At 37.7% G+C, this 7,818-nt stretch overlaps 1 protein-coding gene and 1 long non-coding RNA gene across 5 annotated transcripts in view; both read left to right on the top strand.

The window, feature by feature from the left end:
- Positions 1 to 3,649, top strand: part of LOC100574344 — a 7,917-nt gene extending 4,268 nt beyond the window's left edge. The window contains exons 4-5 of the long non-coding RNA XR_001679932.2: positions 1,559 to 1,585; positions 2,383 to 3,649. This is a non-coding gene — a long non-coding RNA (uncharacterized LOC100574344). The remainder of the gene's footprint in view (positions 1 to 1,558; positions 1,586 to 2,382) is intronic.
- Positions 1 to 7,818, top strand: part of LOC100168229 — a 396,335-nt gene that overhangs the window by 229,299 nt on the left and 159,218 nt on the right. The gene's annotated exons all lie outside the window — the stretch shown is intronic.

The following is a 7,818-nucleotide window of genomic DNA, read 5'->3' on the forward strand; positions in this document are numbered from 1 at the left end:
AAAAACGAATGTATTTAATGAATGAAAAAAATAACTTGCTTTGGCTGGCAGTTGACGTCGACCGAACAGCTCGAGAGGCAAAAAGAAAAAGAAAGAACGAATGTATTGAGTTGAATATGAGGTTTGTACGAAAACGAATGAATATTTGAATGACCAATGAAAAAACGTATAACTCACGAAAATGCGATCAGTACCACCTTAAACATTTAATACGACGAAATACAGACTTTCGGTGGCACTGATAGCGGCACACAACTTTATGAATGACGAAAAACATTGAAAGTACATGAAAAAATAATAATATGAAAAATGTGACCGTTGGAATATGCACATTGCCCACTATCAGTAAGATAACACAATCTGACGGTGGGACAAGGCGCGCACTCCCCGATTGGTTGTCGTGAATCACACACACACATATGCACACACCAGACAGCCAGTTGATTTGCTGTTGGCGCGAAAACGTAAAAACATTAATGTTTGTTTGCGGAGTGAACAGTTTAAATATCAAAAGATTGATAGTAATTATATTGCTTATTCTTAATTAATTTTGGTTGAGAATAATGATCATTGTCTAAATAAATCGTGGATTTATCGATAAGATTAAATTCTTAATCTATTTTTGTTTAACGTTGATTTCTATTTTAAAGTCAATTGGTCATAGTCATTATTTATTATAGCTATTAGGAAAGATCTTCAAAAATATATACTTATGTAATGTTTACATTATACCTACCTAAATTACCTTATATCAATTTTTAACGTTTTTCAAATAAAAAATAAATTCTAATAATATCATGTAAAAGTAATATCAAAACATAAAATATACAAAAATATTCCAATTTTTATTAGAATTCAAGGTCGAATAAATGTATAAGACAGGAAAATAGTATTAAGATATCTTCTAATAATTTTTTTAAATTTCATTAAGAAATTAATAATTATTTACCATAATATACACCTATTATGAATAGTAGGTAATATTAATTGTATTATACTAAGTCTAATCTCATTATTAAAATATACTTAAGGTAGACTGGTTATATGGTTTATTTATATTTAAAAAACCGTGACAGAATCAGTTTGTTAGACAAGTACCGAATTGTATAAAACTATAAAGATGAACAATCACTTAAATTTAGTGATTGTTCTAATTGTTTTAATTGTAAGCTGTGGTGTTGGCGACACTGAGAGTGTACTGCGTATTGTGCGGTAACGATGATCCAACACACACACAAACACATTAATGAACAAGTCGTTAATACAGTAGGTTTTCACCCGTGAATCAACCATGTTTTTTTGTATTGTTTGCAATAACTTAAAAGTGCCATAATGTGTATAAAATAATAATAAAAGTTCTTGTACTCAAACATAGTGTATTTTGTGTTACATACTCGAGACACAAAATAAGCTATTTGTAATTTTGTCCTTAAAATACGTTTATTGACCCATAGGATTATACATATAGTTCATTAGATATTAGTAAACCATTGAATTCATCAATTATTTATATAACCTAGCAATATTTTATACTATGAATAATTTTTAAATGTAATAGATATACTTAAAATAATTGGATACGAAGGTAAGTCAATATTGTAATTAACAGATACCTTAGTAATTTTATTTTTATTACATCCTCTTTTTGAAATACTTTATTATACATAATTATAACCATTGTTTTTATGATTTTAAAGATACATTTAAGCTATTTTATTTTTCATAATATTTGGGTATTGGGCAATAACACAAAACAAACCTTTATAAAGTAATCTATTTTTAATTTTTACGAATTATTTTCTGTGAGCAAAGCCTCGCACCATGATTGTCAATTTGTAGGTGGTTTCGGGTTTCCATAAAACTCACATACGTCATTCGTGGATTGTGGTTATTATTTAATCAGTTAGTAATTTGAATTTTTGTTTCTACCCTCGGACTAACACCGTTTGAGCGAATAGTTAAATACCGATTGGGCAAGTGTTTTTATTACACAAAAAATACCATTTTGCCGTTTGGACGAATAAGTATAAATAGTTTTATAGGTATATTAATTTATATATTGTACAGTGATGTACATTGCGAATAGACAAAATAAGATCCTCGCACCCAAATAATCTTCCCCTACCCATACGAGATTCCTAATGTGCCACTGATACAACTTTAAAAAAAAATAAGTAATGTTTTATTGAACCTATATAGGTACTTTTGTCACAATACTTACAACCTAATGTATTGATATGATGTACTAGGTTTCTAAGTTAACGCTCTAATAAAGGATAAAATTGCATTAGGGGACAGTTACGCTACAAAAGGTTTTCTGTTTAGATGTTTAGTAGAAATTATACTAATAATAGGTATAATACCATACTAATACAATTTCAGATGATAAAGGAGATCACCAAAAAATAGATAGCACAGGTATATTATGTATTTGAAACTAAATAATTAATTCAATTTTAAATATCAAATATCGAGATTCGTGTCTGTATACATTTCTCTAATTAATGTATACTGCAATCTTAAGTGGCATAACCTGTTTATTTTAAACATCTCTAATGAAAGAGGAATCATACATTTAAAAATACTTTTAAGAGGATCTCACAACCACATAGGCGCAAAAAGCGTTTAGATTTGAGGGGGGGGGGGGCTAATAGGGCTAATAGGGCCTTACTTTTATAATATTGAATAAGCTTAAAAGAAAATGTAGGAAATGTTTGGGAGGGCTATGGACATTTTTGAGGGGGCTTAAGCCCCTAGAGCCCCCCCCCCTATTTGCGCCTATGCACAACCACATGTGTTGTCTCCGTCGTACACACGTACAACATAGACATAACGCGTTTATGCAGTCCGCGTATAATTCGCTCAATTTTGGTTCTAGAGTAAAAATACCTATTATAAAACCTATTATTACCTACTATTACCTATTATTGAATTGTGACGATATTTATGAGGGCCTAACGGTGCGCTTTTTCCTTTATTCCTGTAGTGAGATAAAAATAAAAAAAAATAGAAAAAAAAATAAAACATGGGGAAGTCGGGGAAGTGCGGAGTAATGCGGCAAATTACAAAGGGTATGAGAAACTAGGATGGTACGCATATCGGCACTTATATTACATTACCTTTATCCTACTACAGAATATTATTAGTCGAGTACGGAGTTGAGTGTAAAATATATGTGTGTTCACTTACCTCGTATAGCTGTGAAAAGTACTCGTTGATCCTTGTTGGAATGGATATATCTCTAATTGGTGTGGATCGATGCACGTTACTATTATTTTACGACTTGTATTACAATATCTTATACCAGTTATAAGTTCATATTTTGCCTATACACTGTCGACTCTTTGTACTAATAATTAACTACCACCTGTGTGTCTACTATGTTTCCCTTTTTTTATTTAGTTTATCCTAATTTATTTTATTTAACATTTGGAACTGAGTATTGGGAGTATTGCAGTTGGGAGTTTTTGTATAGAATATACCTTAGTAATTTAATGACATGTAAGGATTGTTCAGGTAGTGTAGTAAATAATAATGACATGTTTTGTGGTTAATGGATAATACAATGAATAAACTAAAAATGAACCCATACCTGGTGTTAGAACAAACGCAATAGTTAACTTCACGGAGAAAGATTAATTTCAAATTAAGAAAAACTGTACGGTAGCACGTAATTTCGCTGTGGGCGGCTTTGACGTCGTCATGTATGTTGATTGCAGCAGTATACTGCCCCGACGTGACACATCGTATGGTCGTCGTGAGCGGCACCGTCTCGGGATGATGATTGATTGACGTCTGGACCATGAGTGTGTGTGTATGCACTGTGTGCGTTGCGTTTATATAAGGAAGCTATAAGTTTGTTGTGTGGACTGCGTATGCGCGTGCATTCAAATTGTGTTTTTGCACATTGTCGATGGTTTTTTCACAATATTGGTACGAGAAAAATATTTCGTATGTTAGGAGTTATCGTATTATTCTTGTTGCGCATAGTTTTGGCACTGATATTTGGTTGTTTGACCGAATGTGGTACTGTGCGCATCTGCGTACATCTTATGTTGTATTTTGCACATTATCGTTGGTTTTTGGAAATATTCGTGCGAGAGAAGTATTTTGTACGTTAGGAGCTATCGTATTTTTCTTGTTGCGCATAGCTTTGGCGAATAGTGCGCATATGTAGGTGTAAATATTATATGCTGTTTTTTAATGTGACAGAAAGCCAGTTGCGTAATAATGTATAGGTGTTGCGTAACTTTATTTTATCTTTATTATTTCTTTATGCCAAAATATGGTCATCTTTTAGTCCGTCTCGCACTGTTAATCGCTTATTGTGGAGATGTGTTGTTTTTTTGGATGATGATGTAATCGTTAAGGAATGTATGGTTATTTAATATTATTTTAAATTGCATAATATGTTTTAATTGCGTTTGAGTTTTAACATCCAAGTAAGTTCTTTTTGGTATGTTCATTCTATACGTTTATTTAAGTATATAAGGGTATAATATTTATATATTACATTCCCAATATAACGTTCATTATATATCGTTTAGAAATAGCAAATATTTTAACATCATTCAATTACCTTTAACTTTTCGTAATTACATTTTTCAAAAAAAAACTCACCGTCTTCCCCTCCAAAATATTACCCTATGTGCATAAAGAAGAACTTACTGTCTATGTGGCGTCTGTTAATTCATTTTTTAATTTTGTAATAGGTGTTTTTATCTTATCACCAAAATTTAAAGAATTATAATCACAGTTTAAACGCGTTTTGTCTATTGTATGTGTGTAAGACGGAGACAACAATGCGGGTGTGACATCCTCTTAAGATTAAATCTTAAGAGGCCACTTTGAAATTATTATATTTGTGAAATTAAAAATTTAAAAAAATTAAATGTTTTACAATTAATTCCACTGGTTAAAACATTTTAATTGAACAAGAAATTTGAAAAGTCTGTAAATAATTTTATAAAGAAAAACCAAATGTAGGATTGACGTTTTTTATGATTGTAGTTAATTGGTTGTATTTATTTTTAGGAGAGACATGTAAGTATATCATTGTTTTTATTTTGTTAATCAAGTTTTTATTAATTTATTTATATAATGCAGTTTGCAAAAGTTCTGTAACCACTAACAATCTACATATCACAGTATTATAATTTGTCTTTAAGACAGGCTATTATAAGTCATTACTTATTAGTTTAAACCTATAATAAACTATACATATTATATTGATTAAAAAATATATTTTAAAAATTAAGAGTTGATTGCTGTTAGTTGGTACTGACGCGGCTACGACGGTGACGATGTTGGTGCCCGCGGTTCGCCGGTCGCTGATGTGGTGTGGCGGCGTAAAGTTGGGTGACACTCGAATATTTAAGTTTAAGTAATAATAACGCCGGTGTTGAGCACAATGTCCACGGGGGGACGTTTATTGGTTTACAATAGTAACTATGTAAAAATTATCTACGTAGTAGGTGATGCGTGAGACAACCGTGGGTGTTGTCGTGTATACGGTTGACGCAAGAGAGAGACGCCGCCGGCGGCCGGTACTTGTATTGCGCGACTTGCCTTCCCGTCCCACCTTGTGCCTTTTAGGCGCGGTGGGGGAGTTGGCGTTGTCGCGCTGTAGCCTGTTGTGGTGGTTGACAAAAGCGTAGACCGGTCGCTGCGGTACCTGTACTTTGTACTGGTGGCCGCTGCGTACCGCGTCATACTCCCCCGCCAAACCGCCACGCGGGGTACACTTGTACCAGTGTCGGCGTGTAGTTATGGGACGGGGTGGCTTGTACTACCTCTGGCTTACGCTTGAGGTAGACTCGCCCACGCCCGTGGGTGTTTTTATTTGTGTGTTGGGGACCCTACCGGAGTGTAGTACGTGTTAGTGTACTCCAACTCCGGCAGCTCCTCGAACGCCGCCAACCAATCTCCCTCGGTTATTACGACCGTGGGCTCCGATTGGTTTGGTGGCGCCTGGTTGGTAGATTGCTCCGGCTCCTTGGATTTTTCGTCCTTGGTCGCCGGAGGGTCTACCTCCATCGTTTCCGTCGGTGTTGGTTCGAACGTGAGCGAGCTGGCCGCTTCCGGGTCCGAGGTTGGTGCAGGTTGCTTGGCAAGCCGATGTTGTTGGCTTGCCTTGCTTTCCCTAGCCATCCTCTTCTCCTTGAGCTGCTGGAACTTTCTTTTGTTCCGCGCCCGCTGCGCCTCCGTTCTTGCCTTCACCGTCGGTACGGGAAGTACCCCCGTTGTCCTGGGTACCGTTGTCGGCTCCGCAGGCGGTACGGGGGTAGGTGCCGCTAGGTTAGGGGTGGTTCCCGGTGGTGGTGGCCTCGTCAACGACGGGGTGCGGCTGCTGGGTGCCGTCGCGGGTCGTTGAGGTTGTAACCGTCGTTGGATGTCGGCTGTGCGGTCCGCCCAGCCCCGGTTGTATATGGCCGCCCTCACCGGGTCCTGCAGCAGCTGGCGGGTCGACATCCTCGCGACCTGGGCGGCTGTTCGCTGCTCGTCTTTCCGCCGGACACCAGCCCCAGCCGCTGGATCAGTGCAGCCACCTGCTGCCACTTCTCCTGTTGCTGCTGGTCGGCCATGTTGTCTGTAAATAATTGTTAGTACAGACAAATTTTTATTTACTTTGACCTGTGGGCGCGCGTTTTAGGCACGACACATGTATTTTCCGCGGCGGTTGTTGGTCGGTTAGAAAGACTCCTTTACCGACCTGCTTCGCTAGCCTTACCGGTCTCCACCACTTTGGTGCGAACCCGGCATGAAAATCTTTATGTGCCTTAGATAGGTGGTGTGCTTTGTAGTAGACTACGTCGCCCTTTCTGAACTTTACCGGTGTGCCGGTGTTCGTGCTCGGCTTTACCACTACCTTTTTGCCTAAAATACGTTTCTCCCGCTCTACCCTCTCTTCCTGTGTTTTTTCGATGTGTACCGGTGTAATTTTTGACAGCGCCCAATCTCCGGGTCTCTTGCATTCCCTACCTAGGACAAGGACCGCGGGTGGGTAGCATGTCTGTTCGTTGCACCTGTTCCGTATCGAAAACAGGATTGAAGGTAATTTTGTGTCCCACGATTTATGTTTGCCGTCGACGAGTTGTGCGCGTAAACCTTTTTTTAAATCTTGATTACGGCGTTCGACTGGGTTGGCCCTCGGATGGTAGATTGGAGTCGTCCAACCCTGTGCCCCCCAGCGTTCTAACGCGTTTAACATATCGTTAGACACAAACTGTGGGCCGTTGTCACTGAGACACACGCGCGGGTAACCGAAACGCAAAAAAACTCGCATTCTAACGTTTCAATTATTGTTTTAGTGGTTGCTGTTCCTAAGGGGTAAGCCTCGGTCCACCTACTAAAACAGTCGGTTGCTACCAGTATGTACGATTTTCCCTTACCGGAACGTGGGTATGGGCCCATTAAATCGACACTGATAACTTCCCATGGTTGCCGGGGGGTTCTTGGTTGTATTGGATCGTTTGGACGCGAGTTTAGTGGTTTCTTGCACGCGCATACGTGGTGTTCGCGCCTAGTAATTAGCGATGCGATATCGTTATCGTTGTGCCGCGACGACGACCGTTCTTTTTCTTTATCATCTCTCGGCTCCACCGACACCTCTCATTATTTAAATGTGTATTATTATTATTTTTTTGTATTCATTATAATTATCAATGTTCTTTGTCCGTTATTATTGTATATCCTCTGTCTTTGGGCATGATTATCATTGTGTGTAATCATATCTTTTTTTTCTCTGTTTACTGTTGCGGCCAACGCCCTTGTTTACCTTTTTGTTATTATTGTTACTGCGACCCGTCTATTATTTTT

Source organism: Acyrthosiphon pisum, chromosome A2 (assembly GCF_005508785.2).
Source record: "Acyrthosiphon pisum isolate AL4f chromosome A2, pea_aphid_22Mar2018_4r6ur, whole genome shotgun sequence".
Lineage (NCBI taxonomy): Eukaryota > Metazoa > Arthropoda > Insecta > Hemiptera > Aphididae > Acyrthosiphon > Acyrthosiphon pisum.